This window comes from Schistocerca serialis, chromosome 1 (assembly GCF_023864345.2).
Source record: "Schistocerca serialis cubense isolate TAMUIC-IGC-003099 chromosome 1, iqSchSeri2.2, whole genome shotgun sequence".
Classification (NCBI taxonomy): Eukaryota; Metazoa; Arthropoda; class Insecta; order Orthoptera; family Acrididae; genus Schistocerca; species Schistocerca serialis.
In genome coordinates this window covers 41,723,813-41,743,978 of record NC_064638.1, presented here as the reverse complement: position 1 = coordinate 41,743,978, position 20,166 = coordinate 41,723,813, and positions in this window count along the sequence as shown.

Below are 20,166 nucleotides of genomic sequence, written 5' to 3'. Positions count from 1 at the left end.
TATGAAATACTATGTGTTTTATGACTTCTCCTTCTAAATCAAGTAACGTTTCTATGAAAACGAAAGGATTTTTCTTTGGGATACGACTATCCCCTTTCCGATGCATTATTCCCTCTTTACTGCATTCCTCGCGCCCTCACATTCAAGAATTAACACAGAAATTGCGTCGCTATGAAATACTATGGGTTCTATGAACCTCCTTCTACAGCGGGTATCGTTTCTATTGAAACGACAGGAATTTCTTTTGGGATACGACTATCACTTTTACGATGCACTATTCCTTGTTTACTGCATCCCTCACTTCCTCACATTTACGAATCAACACTGAAATTGCGTAGCTAAGAAATTCTATGGGTTCTATGACATCTCCCTCTATATCGAGTAACGTTTCTATGGAAACGACCAGATTTTCTTTTGGGACACGACTGTCTCCTTTCCGATGCACCATTCCTTCTTTACTGCATCCCTCCCTCCCTCACATTAACGAATTAACACAGAAACTGCGTAGCTACGATATACTATGGGTTCTATGACACCTCCCTCTAATGCAATTAACGTTTCTATGGGGAACGACTTAATTTTCTATTGGGATACGACTATCTCCTTTACGAAGCACTATTCCTGCCTTACTGGATCATGCGCTTCCTCACATATACGAATTTACACAGAAATTGCGTCGCTATGAAGTACTATGGGTTCTATGACTTCTCCTTCTAAATCTAGTAACGATTCTATGGAAACGACTGTATTTTCTTTTTGGGATACGAGTATCTCCTTTTCGATGCTCTATTCCTTCTTTACTGCATCCCTCGCTCCCTCACATTTACGAATTAACACAGAAATTACGTCGCTATGAAATTCCATGAGTTCTATGACTTCTCCTACTAAATCTAGTAACGATTCCGTGGAAACGACAGGATTTTTTTTTTTTGGGATACGAGTGTCTCCTTTCCGATGCACTATTCCTTCTATACTGCATCCCTCGACCCCTCACATTGCCGAATTAACACAGAAATTGCGTCGCTATGAAATACTATGTGTTCTATGATTTCTCCTTCTAAATCGAGTTTCGTTTCAATGGAAACGACAGGATTTTTTTTTTGGGATACGACTGTCTCCATTTTCGATGAACTATTCCGTCCTTACTGCATCCCTCGCTCCCTCACATAGACGAATTAACAAAGAAATTTCGGGGCTATGAAATACTACGTGTTCTATGGCTTCTCCTTCTAAATCGAGTAAAGTTTCTATGAAAACCACAGTATTTTCTTTTGGGATACAAGTATTTCTTTTCCGATGCACTATTACTTCTTTACTGCATCCCCCGCACACTCACATTGAAGAAATAACGTAGAAATTGCGTCGCTATGATATACTATGGGTTCTATGACATATCCATCTAAATCGAGTAACGTTTCTATGGAAACGACAGGATTTTCTTTTGGGTTACGACTGTCTCCTTTCCGATGCACTATTTCTTCTTTACAGCATCCCTCGCTCCCTCACATTGACGAATTAACACAGAAATTGCGTCACTATGATAACAATTGGTTCTACTACATCCCCTACTAAATCGAGTATCGATTCAATGGAAACGACAGGATTTTCTTTTGGGTTACGACTGTCTCCCTTCCGATGCACTATTCCGTCTTTGCTGCATCCCTCGCTCCCTCACATTGACGATTTAACACAGAAATTACGGGGCTATTAAATACTATGGGTTCTATGGCTTCTCCTACTAAATCGAGTACAGTTTCTATGGAAACTTCAGGATTTTCTTTTCGGATACAAGTATTTCTTTTCCGATGCACTATTACTTCTTTACTGCATCCCTCGCACCCTCACATTGACGAATTAACACATAAATTGCGGGGCTATGATATACTATGGGTTCTGTGGCTTCTCCTTCTAAATCGACTAAAGTTTGTATGGAAACGACAGGATTCTCTTTTGGGATACATGCTTTTTTTTTTTCGATGCACTATTTCTTCTTTACTGCATACCTCGCTCCCTCACATTAATGAATTAACACAGAAACTGCGATGCTATGATATACTATGGATTCTATGACCTGTCCTTCGATATCGAGTAACGTTTCTATGGAAACGAGAAGATTTTCTTTTGGGATACGACCGTCTCCTTTCCGAAGCAATATTCCTTCTTTACTGCATCCCTCGCACCCTCACATTGAAGAATTAACACAGAAATTGCGTCGCTATGAAATACTATGGGTTCTATGACTTCTCAATCTAAACCGAGTAACGTTTCTATGGAAACGACGGGATATTCTTTTGGGTTACGACTGTCTCCTTTCCGATGCACTATTTCTTCTTTACTGCATCCCTCGCTCCCTCACATTGACGTATTAACACAGAAATTGCGGGGCTATGAAATACTATGGGTTCTATGAATTCTCCTTCTAAATCGAGTAACGTTTCTATGGAAACGACGGGATATTCTTTTGGGTTACGACTGTCTCCTTTCCGATGCACTATTTCTTCTTTACTGCATCCCTCGCTCCCTCACATTGACGTATTAACACAGAAATTGCGTCGCTATGATACACTATGGGTTCTATTACATCTCCTTCTATGTCGAGTGACGTTTCTATGGTGATGACAGGATTTTCTTTTGGGATAGGACTATCTCCTATACAATGCACAATTCCTTCTTTACTGCATCCCTCGCTCCCTCACATTGACGAATTAACACAGAAATTGTGTCGCTATGAAATACTATGAGTTCTATGAAGTCTCTTTCTAAATCGAGTAACGATTCTACGGAAACGACAGGATTTTCATTTGGGTTACAAGTATTTCTTTTCCGATGCACTATTACTTCCTTACTGCATCCCTCGCACCCTCACATTGACGAACTAACACAGAAATTCCGGGGCTATGATATACTATGGGTTCTATGACTTCTCCTTCTAAATCGAGTAACGTTTCTATGGAAACGACGGGATATTCTTTTGGGTTACGACTGTCTCCTTTCCGATGCACTATTTCTTCTTCACTGCATCCCCCGCTCCCTCACATTGACGTATTAACACAGAAATTTCGTCGCTATTATATACTATGGGTTCTATTACATCTCCTTCCAAATCGAGTAACGTTTCTATGGAAACGAAAGGATTTTCCTTTGGGAAGCGACAGTCTCCATTCCGATGCACTATTCCTTTCTTACTGCATCCCTCGCAACATCACATCAACGAATTGACACAGAAATTGCGTCGCTATGAAATACTGTGGGATCTATGACTTCTCCTTCTAAATCGAGTAACGTTTCTATTTAAACGACAGGATTTTCTTTTGGGATGAGACTGTGTCCTCTCCAATGCACTATTCCTTCTTTACGTCATCCCTCGCTCCCTCACATTGACGAATTGACACAGAAATAGCGGGGTTATGAAATACTATGGGTTCTATGACTTCTCCTTCTACATCGAGTAACGTTTCTATGGAAACGACAAGATTTTCTTTTGGGATACATGTATTTCTTTTCCGATGCACTATTACTTCCTTACTACATCCCTCGCACCCTCACATTGACGAATTAAATCTGGAATTGCGTCGCTATTATATACTATTGCTTCTATTACATCTCCTTCTAAATCGAGTAACGTTACTATGGAAACGAAAGGATTTTCCTTTGGGATACGACCGCCTCCTTTTCGATGCTCTATTTCTTCTTTACTGCATCCCTCGCTCCCTCACATTGACAAATTAACACAGAAATTGCGTCGCTATGTTAAACTATGAGTTCTATTACATCTCCTTCTAAATCGAGTAACGTTTCTAAGCAAACGACAGGATTTTCTTTTGGGATACGACTGTCTCCTTTCCGATGCACGATTCCTTATTTACTGCATCCTTCTAACCCTCTCTTTGACGAATTAACACAGAATTTGCGTCGCTATGAAATACTGTGGGTTCTATGACATCTCCTTCTAAATCGAAAATCGTTTCCATGTTAGCGTCAGGATTTTCTTGTGGGATACGAATGTCTCCTCTCCCATGCACTATTCCTTCTTTACTTCATACCTCGCTCCCTCAAACTGACGAATTAAAACAGAAATTGCGTCGCTATGAAATACTATGGGTTCTATGACTTCTCCTTCTAAATCCAGTAACGTCTCTATGGAAACGACGGGATATTCTTTTGGGTTACGACTGTCTCCTTTCCGATGCACTATTTCTTCTTTACTGCATCCCTCGCTCCCTCACATTGACGTATTAACACAGAAATTGCGTCGCTATGATATACTATTGCTTCTATTACATCTCCTTCTAAATCGAGTAACGTTACTATGGAAACGAAAGGATTTTCCTTTGGGAAACGACAGTCTCCATTCCGATGCACTATTCCTACTTTACTGCATCCCTCGCTCCCTCACATTGACGAAGTAACACAGAAATGGCGTCGTTATGATATACTATCGGTTCTCTGACATTTCCTTCTAAATCCAGTAACGATTCTATGGAAACGACAGGATTATCCTTGGGATACGAGTACCTCCTTTCCGATGCACTATTCCTTTCTTACTGCATCCCTCGCAACATCACATTGACGAATTGACACAGAAATTGCGTCGATATGAAATACTATGGGTTCTATGACATCTCCTTCTAAATCGAGTAACGTTTCTATTTAAGCGAGAGGATTTTCTTTTGGGATGAGACTGTGTCCTCTCCGATGCACTATTCCTTCTTTACGTCATCCCTCGCTCCCTCACATTGACGAATTAACACAGAAATTGCGTTGCTATGATATACTATCGGTTCTATGTCTTCTCATTCTAAATCAAGTAAAGTTTTATGGATTAGACAAGAAGTTCTTTTGGGATACAAGTATTTCTTTTCCGATGCACCATTACTTCTTTACTGCATCCCTCGTACCTTCACATTGAAGAATTAACACAGAAATTGCGGCGCTATGAAATACTACGAGTTCTATGACTTCTCCTACCAAAATCGAGTAACGTTTCTATGGAAACGACAGGATTTTCTTTTGGGATACGTCTGTCTCCTTTCTGATGCACTATTCCTTCTTTACTGCATGCCTCGCTCCCTCACATTGACGAATTAACACAGAAATAGCGGGGCTATGAAATACTATGGGTTCTATGACTTCTCCTTCCACATCGAATAACGTTTCTATGGAAAAGACAGGTTTTTCTTTCGGGATACATGTATTTCTTTTCCGGTGCACTATTACTTCCTTACTGCATCCCTCGCACCCTCACATTGAAGAATTAACACAGAAATTGCGTCGCTATGAAATACTATGGGTTCAATGACATATCCTTCTAAATCGAGTAACGTTTTTCTGGAAACGACAGGATTTGCTTTTGGGTTACGACTGTCTCCTTTCCGATGCACTATTTCTTTTTTACTGCATCCGTCGCTCCCTCACATTGATGAATTAACACAGAAATTGCGTCGCTATGATGTACTATGGGTTCTATGACCTTTCCTTCGAAATCGAGTAACGTTTCTATGGAAACGAGAAGATTTTCTTTTGGGATACGTCTGTCTCCTTTCCGCTGCACTATTCCTTCTTTACTGCATCCCTTGCTACCTCACATTGTCGAATTAACACAGAAATTGCGGGGTTATGAAATTCTATGAGATCTATGACTTCTCCTTCTAAATCGAGTAACGTTTCGATGGAAACGACAGGATTATCTTTTGGGATACAAGTATCTCTTTTCCGATGCACTATTCCATCTTTACTGCATCCGTCGCTCCTTCACATTGACGAATTAACACAGAAACTGCGTCGCCATGAAATAGTGTGGGTTCTATGACATCTCCTTCTGAATCCAGTGTCGTTTCTGTGAAAACGACAAGATTTTCTTTTGGGATACGACTGTGTCCTCTCCGATGCACTATTCCTTCTTTTCTTCATTCCTCGCTCCCTCACATTGACGAATTAACACAGAAATTGTGTCGCTATGAAATACTATGGGTTCTATGACTTCTCCTTCTAAATCGAGTAACGTTTCTATGGAAACGACAGGATTTTATTTTGGGATACAAGTATCTCTTTTCCGATGCACTATTACTTCTTTACTGCTTCCCTCGCACCTTCACATTAAAGAATAACACAGAAATTGCGTCACTATGAAATACTACGAGTTCTATGACTTCTCCTACCTAAATCGAGTAACGTTTCTATGGAAACGACAGGATTTTCTTTTGGGATACGTCTGTCTCCTCTCCGATGCACTATTCCTTCTTTACTGCATCTCTCGCTCCCTCACATTGACGAATTAACACAGTAATAGCGGGGTTATGAAATACTATGGGTTCTATGACTTCTCCTTCTACATCGAGTAACGTTTCTATGGAAACGACAGGATTTTCTTTTGGGATGCATGTATTTCTTTTCCGATGCACTATTACTTCTTTACTGCATCCCTCGCACCCTCACATTGAAGAATTAACACAGAACTTGCGTCGCTATGAAATACTATGGGTTCAATGACATATCCTTCTAAATCGAGTAACGTTTTTCTGGAAACGACAGGATTTCCTTTTTGGGTAACGACTGTCTCCTTTCCGATGCACTATTTCTTTTTTACTGCATCCCTCGCTCCCTCACATTGACGAATTAACACAGAAATTGCGTCGCTATGAAATACTATGAGTTCTATGACATCTCCTACTAAATCGATTAACGTTTCTATGGATACGAATGGATTTTCTTTTGGGATGCGAGTATCACCTTTCCGATGCACTATTCCTGTTTTACTGCATCACTCGCTCCCTCACATTGACGAATTAATACAGAAATTGCGTCGCTATGAAATATTGTGTGATCTATGACAGCTCCTTCTAAATCGAGTAACGTTTCTATGGAAACAACTGGATTTTCTTTTGGGATACGAGTATCTCCTTTCCGATGCACTATACCTTCTTTACTGCGTTCCTCGCTCCCTCACATTGACGAATTAACACAGATATGGCGTCGCTATGAAATACCATGTGTTCAACGACATCCCCTTCTACATCGAGTAACGTTTCTATGAAAATGACAGGATTTTCTTTTGGGATACGACTGCCTCCTTTCCGATGCACTATTCCTTCTTTACTGCATCCCTCGCTCCCTCACATTGACGAATTAACACAGAAATTGCGTCGCTATGGAGTACTATGGGTTCTATGACTTCTCCTTCTAAATCGAGTAACGTTTCTATGGAAACACTAGGATTTTCTTTTGGGATTCGAGTATCTCTTTTCCGATGCACTATTCCTTCTTTACAGCATCACTCGCTCCCTCAGATTGACGAATTAACACAGAAATTGCCACGCTATAAGATATTCTGCATTCTATGACATCTCCTTCTAAATTGTGTGACGTTTCTATGGAAACGACTGAATTATGTTTTGGGATACGACTGTCTCCTTTCCGATGCACTATTCCTTCTTTACTGCATCCCTCGCTCCCACACATTGACGAATTAACGCAGAAATTCCGTCGCTGTTATGTACCATGTGTACAATGACATCTCCTTCTAAATCGAGTATCGTTTCTATGGAAAAGACTGTATCTTTTTTTGGGATACGACAATCTACTTTACGATGCATTATTCCTTCTTTAATGCATCCCTCGCTCCCTCACATTGACGAATTAACACAGAAATTTTGTCGCTATGAAATACAATGTGTTCCATGACACATCATTCTAAATCGAGTAACGTTTCTATGGAAACGACTGGATTTTCATTTGGGACTCGAGTAACTCCTTTCCGATGCACTATTCCTACTTTACAGCATCACTCGCTCCCTGAGATTGACGAATTAACACAGAAATTGCGTCGCTATGAAATACAATGGGTTCTATGACGTCTCCTTCTAAACCGAGTATCGTTTCTATGGAAACGTCAGGATTTTCTTATTGGATACGACTGTCTCCTTTCCGATGCATTATTCCTTCTTTACTGCATCCCTCGCTCCCTCACATTGACGAGTTAACACAGAAATTGCGGGGTTATGAAATAGTATGTGTTCTATGACGTCTCCTTCTAAATCGAGTAACGTTTCTATGGAAACGAAAGGATTTTCTCTTGGGATACAAGTATTTCTTTACCGAAGCACTATTCGTTCTTTACTGCATCCCTCGCTCACTTATATTGACGAATTAACACAGATATTGTGTGTCTATGAAATACTACGGGTTCTATGACTACTCGTTCAAAATCGAGTAACGTTTCTATGGCAACGACAGCATTTTCTTTTGGGATACGACTCTCTCCTCTCCGATGCACTTTTATTTCTTTACTGCATCCTTCGCCCCCTACAATTGACGAATTAACACAGAAATTGTATCGCTATGAAATACCATGGGCTCTATGGCATCTCCTCCTAAATCGAGTTACATTTCTATGGAAACAACAGGATTTTCTTTTGGGATACGACTCTCTCCTCTCCGATGCACTATTATTTCTTTACTGCATCCCTCGCCCCCTAAAATTGACAAAGTAACACAGAAATTGCATCGCTAAGAAATACTATGGGTTCCATGACATCCCATTCTAAATAGAGTCACGTTTCTATGGAAACGACAGGATTTTCTTTTGGGATACTAGTATTTCTTTTCCGATGCACTATTCCTTCTTTATTGCATTCCTGGCTCCCTCACATTGACGAATTAACACAGAAATGGCGTCGCTATGAAATACTAAGGGTTCTATAACATCTCCTACTAAATCGTGTGACGTTTCTATGGATACGAAAGGATTTTCTTTTGGGATACGACTGTCTCCTTTCCTATGCACTATTCCCTCTTTACAGCATTCCTCGCTCCCTTACATTGTCGAATTAACACAGAAATGGCGTCGTAATGAAATACTATGGATTATGTGACATCTCTTTCTAAATCGAGTGACGTTTCATTGGATACGAAAGGATTTTCTTTTGGGATACGACTGTCTCTTTTCCGATCCACTATTCCTTCTTTACTGCATCTCTTGCTCCCCCACATTGCCAAATTAACACAGAAATTGCGGGGCTATGAAATACTATGGGTTCTATGACTGCTCCTTCTAAATCGAGTAACGTTTCTATGGAAACGACTGGATTTTCTTTTGGGATACTAGTATTTATTTTCCGAAGCACTATTCCTTCTTTACTGCATCCCTCGCTCCCCTATATTGACTAATTAACACAGATATTGCGTCGCTATGAAATACTATGGGTTCTATGTCTACTCGTTTTAAATCGAGTAACGTTTCTATGGCAACGACAGCGTTTTCTTTTGGGATACGACTATCTCCTATCCGATGCACTAGTCTTTCTTTAGTGCATCCCTCGCTCCCTCACAATGACGAATTAACACAGAAATTGCGTCGCTATGATATACCATATGCTCTATGACATCTCCTTGTAAATGCGGTTACATTTCTACGGAAACAACAGGATTTACTTTTGGGATACGACTCTCTCCTCTCCGATGCACTATTATTTCTTTACTGCATCACTCGCTCCCTCACATTGACGAATTAACACAGAAATTGCGTCGCAACGAAATACTATGGTTTCTATGATTTCTCCTTCTAAAACGAGTAACGTTTGTATGGAAACGCCAGGATTTTCTTTTGGGATACGACTATCTCCTTTCCGATGCACAATTCCTTCATTACTGCATCCCTCGCTCCCTAACTGCACGAATTACCACAGAGAGTGCGTCGCTATGAAATACTATGGGTTCTATAACATCTTCATCAAAATTGAGTAACGTATTAACGGAAACGACGGGATTTTCTTTTTTGATACAACTATCTCCTTTCCAATGCACTATTTCCCCTAAACTTCATCCCTCGCTCCCTCACATCGACGAATTAACACAGAAATTGCATCGCTATGAATAATTATGTGGTCCATGACATCCCATTCTAAATCGAGTCACGTTTCTATGGAAACGACAGGATTTTCTTTTGGGATACAAGTATCTCTTTTCCGATGCACTATTCCTTCTTTACTGCATCAATCGCCCCTCACATTGACGAATTAACACAGAAATTGCGGGGCTATTAAATACTATGGGTTCTATGACTTCTCCTTCTAAGTCGAGTAAAGTTTCAATGGAAACGACAGGATTTTTTTTAGGGATTCATGTATTTCTTTTCCGATGCACTATTCCTTCTTTACTGTAACCCTCGCTCCTTCACATTGACGAATTAACACAGAAATTGCGTCGCCATTAAATACTATGAGTTACATGACATCTCCTTCTACATTGTGTAACGTTTCAGTGGATATGACGCGATTTTCTTTTTTGATACAAGTATCTCCTTTGCGATGCACTATTCCCTCTTTACTGCATCCCTCGCTCCCTCACACTGACGAATTAACACAGAAATTGCGTCGCTATGAAATACTATGGGTTCTTTGACATCTCCTTCTAAATCGACTAACGTTTTTTTCGAAACGCCAGGAATTTCATATTGGATACGACTAACTCCTTTCCAATGCACTATTCCTTCGTTACTGCATCACTCGCTCCCTCACATTGACGAATTAACACAGAAATTGCGGGGCTATGAAATACTATGGATTCCAAGACTTCTCCTTCTAAGTCGAGTAAAGTTCCTATGGAAATAACAGGATTTTCTTTAGGGATACATGTATTTCTTTTCCGAAGCACTATTCCTTCTTTACTGCATCACTCTCTCCCTCACATTGACAAATCAACGCAGTGATTTCGTCGCTATGATATACTTTGGGCACTATGACATCTCCTTCTGAATCGAGTAACGTTCTTATGGAAACGACAGGATTTTCTTTTGGGATACGAGTATCTCCTTTTCGATGCACTATTCCTTCTTTACTGTAACCCACGCACCCTCACATTAACGAATTAACACAGAAATTGCGTCGTTATGCAATTCTATGAGTTACATGACATCTCGTTCTACATTGTGTAACGTTTCTGTGGATACGACGGGATTTTCTTTTTTGATACACTTATCTCCTTTGCGATGCACTATTCCCTCTTTACTGCATCCCTCGCGCCCTCGCATTGACGAATTAACACAGATATTGCGGGGCTATGATATACTATGGGTTCTATGACTTCTCCTTCTATGTCGAGTAAAGTTTCTACGGAAACTACAGGATTTTCTTTAGGGATACAAGTATTTCTTTTCCGAAGCACTATTAATTCTTTACTGCATCCCTCGCTCCCTTACATTGACCAATTAACACAGAAATTGCGTAGCTATGAAATAATATGGGTTCTATGACTTCTCCTTCTAAATCGAGCAACGTTTCTATGGAAACGACAGGATTTTCTTTTGGGATACGACTATCTGCTTTCTGATGCACTATTCCTTCTTTACTGCATCCCTCGCTGCCTCACATTGACGAATTAACACCGAAATTGCGGCGCTATGAAATACTATGGGTTCTATGACATCTCCTTCTAAATCGGGTAACATTTCTGTGGAAACGACTGGATTATCTTTTGTGATACGAGTAACTCCTTTCCGATGCACTATTTCTTCTTTACTGCATCCCACGCTCCCTCACATTAACGAATTAACGCAGAAATTGCATCGCTATGAAATTCTATTGGTTCTATGACATCTCCTTCTCAATCGGATACGTTTCTATGGAAATGACTGGATTTTCTTTTGGGATTCGAGTATCTCCTTTCAGATGCACTATTCCGTCATTACTGCATCCATCGCTCCCTGACATTGACGAATTAACACAGAAATTGCGTTGCTATGAAATATTGTGGGTTATATGACATCTCCTTCTAAATCGAGTAACGTTTCTACCGAAACGACGGGATTTTCTTTTGGGATACGACTGTCTCCTTTCCGATGCACAATTCCTTCATTATTGCATCCCTCGCTCCCTCACTTTGACGAATTAACACAGAAATTGCGTCGCTATTAAATACTATGGGTTCTATAACATCTCCTTCAAAAGTGAGTAACGTATCTACGGAATCGGCGGGATTTTCTTTTATGATACGACTATCTCCTTTCCGATGCTTTATTTTATCTTTACTTCATCCCTCGTTCCTCGCATTGACGATTTAACACAGAAATGGCGTCGCTATGAAATACTAAGGGTTCTATGACATCTTTTTCTAAATCGAGTGACATTTCTATGGATACGAAAGCATTTTCTCTTGGGATACGAGTGTCTCCTTTCCGATGCACTAATCCTTCTTTACTGCATCCCTCTCTCCCTCACATTGACGAATTAATACAGAAATTGTGTCGCTATGAAATATTATGTGTTCTATGACATCTCCGTCTAAATCGAGTAACGTTTCTATGGTAGCGACATGATTTGCTTTTGGGATACAAGTATTTCTTTTCCGATGCACTATTCCTTCTTTACTGCATCCCTCGCTCCCTTATATTGACGAATTAACACAGATATTGCGTGTCTATGAAATACTACGGGTTCTATGACTACTCGTTCAATATCGAGTAACGTTTCTATGGTAACGACAGCATTTTCTTTTGGGATACGACTATCTCTTTTCCGACGCACTAGTCCTTGTTTAGTGCATCCCTCGCTCCCTCACAATGACGAATTAACACAGAAATTGCGTCGCAATGATATACTATGGTTTCTATGATTTCTCCTTCTACATCGAGTAACGTTTCTATGGAAACGCCAGGATTTTCTTTTGGGATACGACTGTCTGCTTTCCGATGTATTATTCCTTCTTAACTGCACCCCTCGCTCCCTCACATTGACGAATTAACACAGTTATTGTGTCGCAATGAAATACTATGGTTTCTATGATTTCTCCTTCTAAATCGAGTTACGTTTCTATGGAAACGACAGGATTTTCTTTTGGGATACGACTGTCTCCTTTCCGATGCACAATTCCTTCATTATTGCATCCCTCGCTCCCTCACTTTGACGAATTAACACAGAAATTGCGTCGCTATGAAATACTATGGGTTCTACAACGTCTCCTTCAAAAGTGAGTAACGTATCTACGGAATCGGCGGGATTTTCTTTTATGATACGACTATCTCCTTTCTGATGCACTATTTCCCCTTAACTTCATCCCTCGCTCCCTCACATCGACGAATTAACACAGATATTCCGTCGCTATGAAATGCTATGTGTTACATGACATCTCCTTCTACATTGAGTAATGTTTTCGTGGATACGACGAGATTTTCTTTGTTGAAACAACTATCTCTTTTTGCGATGACCTATTCCTTCTTTACTGCATCACTCGCTCCCTCACATTGACGAATTAACACAGAAATTGCGTGTCTATGATATTCTATGGGTTCCATGACATCCCATTCTACATCGAGTCACGTTTCTATGGAAACGACAGGATTTTCTGTAGGGATACAAGTATTTCTTTTCCGATGCACTATTCCGTCTTTACTGCATTCCTCGCTCCCTCACATTGACGAATTAATACTGAAATTGCGTCGCTATGATATACTATGTGTTCTATGACATGTAACGTTTCTATGGAAACGACACGATTTTGTTTTGGGATACAAGTACTTCATTTCCGATGCACTATTCCGTCTTTCCTGCATTCCTCGCTCCCTCACATTGACCAGTTAACACAGAAATTGCGTCGCTATGAAATTCAATGGGTTCTATGACATCTCCTTCCAAAACTAGTAACGTTTCTATGGAAACGACTGGATTTTCTTTTGGGATACGAGTATCTCCGTTCCAATGCTCTGCTCCTTCTTTACTGCATTCCTCGCTCCCTCACCTTGACGAATTAATACAGAAATTGCGTCGCTATGAAATACTATGTGATCTATGACATCTCTGTCTAAATCGAGTATAGTTTCTATGGAAACGACTGGATTTTCTTTCGGGATACGAGTGTCTCCTTTCCGATGTACTATTCCTTCTTTACCGCATCCCTCGCTCCCTCACATTCACTAATTGATACAGAAATTGCATCGCTATGAAATACAATGGGTTCTATGACATCACCTTCTAAATAGAGTAACGTTTCTATGGAAACGACAGGATTTCTTATGGGATACGACTGTCTACTTTCCGATGCACTATTCCTTCTTTACTTCATCCCTCGCTCCCTCACTTTGACGAATTAACACAGAAATTGTGTCGCCATGAAATACTATGCGTTCTATGACATCTCCTTTTAAATCGAGTAACGTTTCTATGGAAACGTATGGATTTTCCTTTAGGATACGACTATCTCCTTTCCGATGCACTATTCCTTCATTACTGCATCCCTCGCTCCCTCACATTGACGAATTAACACAGAAATTGTGTCGCTATGAAATACTATGACATCTACATCTAAATCGAGTAACGTTTCTATCGAGACGAAAGGTTTTTCTTTTGGGATACGGGTATCTCCTTTACGATGCACTATTCCTTCTTTACTGCATCCCTCGCTCCCTCACATTGATGAAATAACACAGAAATTGCGTCGCTATGAAATACTATGGGATCCATTACAACTCTTTCTAAATCGAGTAACGTTTCGATGGAAACGACAGGATTTTCTTTCGGGATACGAGTATCTCCTCTCCGATGCACTATTCCTTCTTTACTGCATCCCTCGCTCCCTCACATTGACGAATTAATACAGAAATTGCGTCCCTATGAAATGCTATGGGTGCAATGACATCTCCTTCAAAATCGAGTAACGTTTCTATGGAAACGACTGGATTTTGTTTTGGGACACGAGTATATCTTTTCCGATGCACTATTCCTTCTTTACTGCATCCCACGCTCCCTCACATTGACGAATAAACACAGAAATTGTGTCGCTTTGAAATTCTATGACATCTGCTTCTAAATCGAGTAAAGTCTCAATGGAAACGGCAGGATTTTCTTTTGGGATACGTGTATCTCCTATCCGATCCACTATTCCTTCTTTACTGCAACCCTCGGTCCCTCACATTGACGAATTAACAAAGTAATTGCGAGGCTATGAAATATATGGGTTCTATGACTTCTCCATCTTAATCGAGTAACGTTTCTATGGAAACGAGGGTTTTTTCTTTTGGGAAACCACTATCTCATTTCTGATGCACTATTCCTTCTTTACTGCATCCCTCGCTCCCTCACATTGGCGAATTAACACAGATATTGTGTCCCTATGAAATACTATGGATTCTATGACATCTCCTTCAAAGTCGAGTAACGTTTCTATGAAATGACAGGATATTTCTTTTTTTTTTGGGATACGAATATCACCTTTCCGATGCACTATTCCTTCTTTATTACATCACTCGCTCCCTCACATTGACGAATTAACACTGAAATTGCGTCGCTTTGAAATACTATGGGTTCTATGACATCTCCTTCTAATTCAAGTAACGTTTCTATGGAAACGACAGGATTTTCTTTTGGATTACGGGTATCTCCTCTTCGATGCACTATTCCTTCTTTACTGCATCCCTCGCTCCCTCGCATTGACGAATCAACACAGAAATTGCGACGCTATAACATTACTATGGTTTCTATGACATCTCCTTCTCAATCGAGTAACGTTTCTATGGAAACGTCAGTATTTTCTCTTGGGATACGAATATCTCCTTTCCGATGCACTATTCCTTCTTTACTGCATCCCTCGCTCCCTCACATTGACGAATTAACACAGATATTGTGTCGCTAAGAAATACTATGACATCTACATCTAAATCGAGACGTTTCTATGGATACGACAGGATATCCTTTTGGGATACGACTATCTCCTTTCCGATGACCTATTCCTTCTTTACTGCAACCCTCGCTCTTTCACATTGCCGTGTTAACACAGAAATAGCGTCGCTATGAAATACTATGGGTTCTATGTCATTTCCTCCTAAATGGAGTAACTTTTCTATGGAAACGACAGGAATTTCTTTTGGGATTTGAGTATCTCCTTTACGATGCACTATTCCTTCTTTACTGCATCCCTCGCTCCCTCACATTGACGAATTAACACCGAAATTGTGTCGCTTTGAAATACCATGGGTTCTATGACATCTCCTCTAAATCGAGTAACGTTTCTATCGAAACGAAGGGTTTTGCTTTTGGGATACGGGTATCTCCTTTACGATGCACTATTCCTTCTTTACTGCATCCCTCGCTCCCTCACATTGATGAAATAACACTGAAATTGCGTCACTATGAAATACTATGGGATCCATTTCAACTCCTTCTAAATCGAGTAACGTTTCGATGGAAACGACAGGATTTTCTTTCGGGATACGAGTATCTCGTCTCCGATGCAGTATTCCATCTTTACTCCATCCCTCGCTCCCTCACGTTGACGAAGTAACACAGAATATTCGTCGCTATGAATTACTATGGGTTCTATGACAGCTCCTTCCAAATCGAGTAACGCTTCTATGGATACTACAGGATTTTCATTTGGGATACGGGTATCTCCTTTACGATGCACTATTCCTTCTTTACTGCATCCCTCGCTCTCTCACATTGACGAATTAACACAGAAATTGCGTCGCTATGCAATACTATGGGTTCTAAGACAGTTCCTTCTAAATCGAGAAACGTTTCGATGGAAGCGACAGGATTTTCTTTTGGGATACGACTATCTCCTTTCCGATGCACTCTTCCTTCTTTACTGCATCCCTCGCTCCCACACATTGACGAATTAACAAATAAAGTTCGTCGTTATGAATTACTATGTGTTCTATGCCATCTCCCTCAAAATCGAGTAACGTTTCAATGGAAACTACAGGCTTTTCTTATCGGAAACGAGGATCTCCTTTCCGATGCACTATTCCTTCATTACTGCATCCCTCGCTCTCTCACATTGACGAATAAAATCAGAAATTGCGTCGCTATGAAATACTATGGGTTCTAAGTCAGCTCCTTCTAAATCGAGATACGTTTCGATGGAAACGACAGGATTTTCTTTTGGGATACGACTATCTCCTTTCCGATGCACTCTTCCTTCTTTACTGCATCCCTCGCTCCCTCACATTTACGAATGAACACATAAAGGTCGTCGCTATGAATTACAATGTGTTCTATGCCATCTCCTTCTAAATCGAGTAACGTTTCTATGGAAACTACAAGATTTTCTTATCGGAAATAAGGATCTCCTTTCCGATGCACTCTTCCTTCTTTACTGCATCCCTCGGCCCCTCACACTGACGAATTAACACAGAAATTGCGTCGCTTTGAATTACTATGGGTTCTATGACAGCTCCTTCTAAATCGAGTAACGCTTCAATGGAAACTACAGGATTTTCTTTTGGGATACGAGCATCTCCGTTCCGATGCACTATAACTTCTTTACTGCATCCCTTGCTCCCTCACATTGACGAATTTACACAGAAATTGCGTCGCTATGAAATACTATGGGATCCATTACAACTCCTTGTAAATCGAGTAACGTTTCGATGGAAACGACAGGATTTTCTTTGAGATACGAGTATCTCCTCTCCGATGCACTGTTCCTTCTTTTCTGCATCCCTCGCTCCCTCACATTGACGAATTAACACAGAAATTGCATCACTATGAAATACTATGGGTTCTATGACATCTCCTTCTAAATTGTGTAACGTTTCTATGGAAAAGACAGGATATTCTTTTGTAATACCACTTGTAACGCTACCGCCCTGCTCGGACGTACGTTAGCTTTATAAAGCTTGTACTGCAATAAGTTCACGAGCTTATAAATAAGGAATTTAGTACATTAATTGACCGTGTGTACCTAATAGAAGCACGATCGGACTTATACTCAGTCAGTAACTACAGTGATGCATCAAGCAAGAGTAAAGTATAATTACTCTTTCGCATGGACTAGAGTTACACACAGTAGATGCTACCTATAATTAATAATTCGGTCGCGAGCCTACTTAGGCAATGACTGAGTTTTTCGTTGTACAAGTGGGTGCATGTACCAGCATAGTAACACGTAGTAATGATGTGTTATATGGCAAAGTTTGGAACCAGAAAAATCCACTGAACTAAAGTTTTCTCTTTTTGTACTAGTTTGGACGAGCTAAATTTACACAACACCACACAGCAATGATTACTACGAACTGCATTTTGTATATTGATCAGACTGAAATCGGGCGTAGATTGGCCTAGCATCAACGATCTTGAAAGTAAACACACAATGTCACTATTAAGGATGGAAAAACACTAATACACTTAGGATTAATATAGAATTTAGCTTTACTGGTCAAGTCTGATCAGCACATTTCAAGGTTTGAAAAAATGGACAAGGGAAGGGGGGGGGGGCCCTGAAACTGTTATGGTCGTTATACTGAAACTATTAAGTACTGAAGGCAAATTAACACTTAAAATTATCAATCTATGGATAACTACTCTTTGGCTTACTTCTGAATAATTTAACTGTCATTATTTCTGTCTCAAATTAATTAAATAACATCGCTAACTCAATCCAAAAAAAAACTCTCTTCCAATTAAGTCATACTTTTGTTCTTTACCAATATTTGTAATAACACACAGAACTGTAAACTTCTTAATAGCAAAGGTTTGACTGCTGATTATTCTTATTGACACTAACTTTAAACTTTCAGTTCAGGATACTCGGGTTGCACAATACGAGGTAAGGATCCTGTCTAGGTCAGTGGTCAGGATAAGTCACGGCTAAGGCAATTCTGGTAAAAGTCACGTTATTATTGAACAGTTAGCAACAGTTTCGACACTGGTCCACACAGATACACTTCTAAAGATGAAATAAATGTTTGACCTGTGCTAGTCGGTGTGGCGGTTGGCGGGCATCGAGATAGCGGGCAGCACGGCGCACATACAAGCACGGCTAATGCTCACACTACATCGGCACTTTCCATCTTCTTAGCGTCGTAATCTTTCCAATTTTGTGCCTCAGAATATAGCCATGCCAAGTAGTCGTTGGAATCGGTTCATCCGAGGCTCAATGGAATACCCTTTTCCTGGATAGCCGCCTCGGTAGAGTACGTGTTCCTCTGACCGATTCCCAACTCCGACTGTTGCTCGCCTCCGACTGTTATACTGAGCCCGTCGTGCCGAACCGCGCCCAGTGTGCGTTTTCCCGCCTCGCCTGCCTCCACCTTTTCCCGCTCCCCTACAGGTAGGGTATTCACCACAGGTTTTCTACTACACATATCCTACTGCATTACCTACGTATGGACCAAGTGTATAAATCACAATTTTCACATCTTACAATAGTTTTAACATTAAGTACTCTTCCTTTTGATTATCACATTGCTTGAAACCTAACATAAATAACAACATTCATTTTCAAAAGTTACTCACAGTTTCTTTAACATAACGATACGAACCGAAAAAGATGTTCAAAACATTGCTTACATTAATTTATCTACATTCATAAAGAAAAAAATTTTTTTTATATGTACAGTTGTCGTTACACATTATGTCCATTCCGATGCTCTACTCCTTCCTTACTGCATCCGTCGCTCACGCACATTGACGAGTTAACACATAAATTGCGTCGCTATGATATACTATGGGTTCTATGACTTCTCCATCTGAATCGAGTAACGTTTCTATGGAAACGACAGGATTTTCTTTTGCGGTACGAGTACCTCCTTTCCGATGCACTAATTCTTCTTTACTGCATTCCTCGCTCCCTCACATTGACGAATTAACACAGAAATCGCGTCGGTATGAAATAGTATGGGTTCTATGACATCTCCTTCTAATTCGAGTAACGTTTCTATGGAAACGACAGGATTTTCAATTGGGTTACGACTATCTCTTTTCCCAGGCATTATTCCTTCTTTACTGCATCTCCTTTCCGATGCACTACTGCTCGTCTCTGCAGCCCTCGCTCCCTCACATTCACGAATTAACACAGAATTTGCGTCGCTATGAAATACTATGGGTTCTGTGACATCTCCTTCTAAATCGAGTAACGTTTCTATGGAAACGACCGGATTTTCTTTTGGGATACGAGTATCTCCTTTCCGATGCACTATTCCTTCAGTACTATATCCCTCGCACCCTCATATTGACGAATTAACACAGATATTGCGCCGCTATGAAATACTATGTGTTCTATGACATCTCGTTCTAAATCGAGTAACGTTTCTATGGAAACGACAGGATTTTCTTTTGGGATAGGGCTACCTCCTTTCCGATGCACTATTCTTTCTTTACATGCTGCCCTCGCTCCCTCACATTGAGGAATTAACACAGAAATTGCTTCGCTATGAAATACTATCGGTTCTATGTCATC